This window comes from Rhinolophus sinicus, chromosome 13 (assembly GCF_057876585.1).
Source record: "Rhinolophus sinicus isolate RSI-liver-muscle chromosome 13, RSI-T2T, whole genome shotgun sequence".
Taxonomy (NCBI): domain Eukaryota; kingdom Metazoa; phylum Chordata; class Mammalia; order Chiroptera; family Rhinolophidae; genus Rhinolophus; species Rhinolophus sinicus.
The window spans coordinates 6,423,283-6,425,279 of NC_142513.1; positions in this window are offsets into that span (position 1 = coordinate 6,423,283).

Sequence of the window (1,997 nt, forward strand, 5' to 3'; positions counted from 1 at the left end):
CTTTAAAGTCTGCACTTATTACACAGTTGGTATTTTTCTAAGCTACCATTGCACAAGCCTTCTCTCTCGTAGTTCTTTTGAATCTTATTGTGCTGGATAATAGAAAATAGTGTCAGTTTGCATTTGGCTCAACAGTTTTGTAGATGGTTTTATCGTGGCCCTAATTTGAAATTCTTCGTTGTCTTCCCATGCATTGCTCAAAGGTATCATTTAGATTCCTGGCCGAGGTGTAGCCTCCCTCTCTGACCTCATTTCACTCCATCCCTCCCCTCTCGCTGTGCTCCAGCCCCTTGGGCCTCCACTCTGTGAATGTTGCCAGCTTCCTTCTGCCCCAGGGCCTTTGCACTTGAGCAGCTTGCTGTCCTTGGTGCCCCTTTCTCCTGTTTGTTCACCTGGCTAACGTCTACTCCTGACACCCAGCCATCAAGAAAGCTTTCCTTAAACACACCCACCACCCAGAAAAAGCAGCACCCCCCTTTCAACACCCTTAAAGCCCTCCACAGCACGTTTCCTTTTCCCACCAAGGGAAATACACCTGTTTCATCATCTTTGTAATCACAGCACTAACATGGAGGTAGATGCTTCACAAATATTAGCTAATGAATAAATAAATGCATGAATGAGTGACTATGTATTTAGGGATGAATGCAGTAATATATAATACAATATAGCTGTGGGTGAATTAATTCAATAACAATGTGCAAGAGTCCATAGCGCATTTCCATTCACTCCCCCCCCACCCCCCCGCTAGATCGAGTACTACTGTGCGTCTCACAAAAATTCTGATCTTGTGGACTCATTGGCAGAGCAGCCCTTCCTTTCTTCACCAGGTGGCGCTGTGACTCCAGAATCTGACATTTTACTGTCCTTGGGAACTGTCCACGTTCTCTTCTACACTCTGCAAAGCAAGATGGCACAAAATCAAGGAAACCTCTCTGGCTTTGGGCCAAAATATCGTCATCTTCTGCTTGTTTGAATTCTTGCCTTAATTTTTACCTGGCAAAAGGCAAAGCATTTTCCAGAGCCCTCAAATGTACACACTGATTTTAGGCCTTTATAAAATAGACCGTTAACCTGTTTACTGCAAGGTACGTGCTTATAGCAATTTCAATACTGAGAATGAGTCAGAACTTGTTATATGGAGCAATCGCAGCATATCTTCGAATTCAAATATAAATTTCCTAGTGTGATTCATTCAACAAGGATTTCCTCAGAACTTCGTATGTACCTAGCAGTGAGCCAGGCAGACTCTTTCCCACAGATGCCTCTGCTCATAAAAGGACCTGTTGGCAGTGAAGTGGGTATCTTATATATTTGTGATCCCCTAATGTCTGTTGAATACTTTTCTCTATATTTGAGGACACTTTCAGGTCATGAGTGTTGCCATTCCTTTCTAGAAGTCAGAACTCAATTCCCTGGCATCCTTTAAGCTAGGATGCAGGCCACAGGATCTAGGCCCAGCCAATCAGATTCACCAGTAAGAGTCCTGGTCTGAGAGAGCAAGAATGGGAGGTGCCAGGTGCCAGGGGGAATCCATTCCCGTGATGTGGGCAGCCTGGCAGACAAAGCTTGAGTCCCTGAAACAGCAAGAAAATCAGTGCTAGTCGGAGGCCCTGGCCTTGGGGACTCAGGCCCAGAGGTGCCGAGATCATAGCAGCAAGCAGGCCTGCAAGGTCATTTCAATGGCATTCCTAATTGTTTGTCTCCTCTGTGGATTGCTCAGCCCTCACAAAGGGTTTGTGCACATTCCGTCCCCCTTTCCTTGAACCTAGCTACAGGCAACTACATTGCTTGACACAAAGAGCCCAGAAGAGATGTCATTTGTAGAGAAATGTTATTCCTTTGTCATCGTAAATCCAGCCAAGATGATCAGGAAGGGATGGAAAGACAAAATGCTGCTGAACATAGCTGCAGAGGTGAAATTCTGTCTGAAGCAAAAAAAATCCTCCTTGCTACGTTGGCATGGTACACACCAATTACGACTATGGACGCTAAGC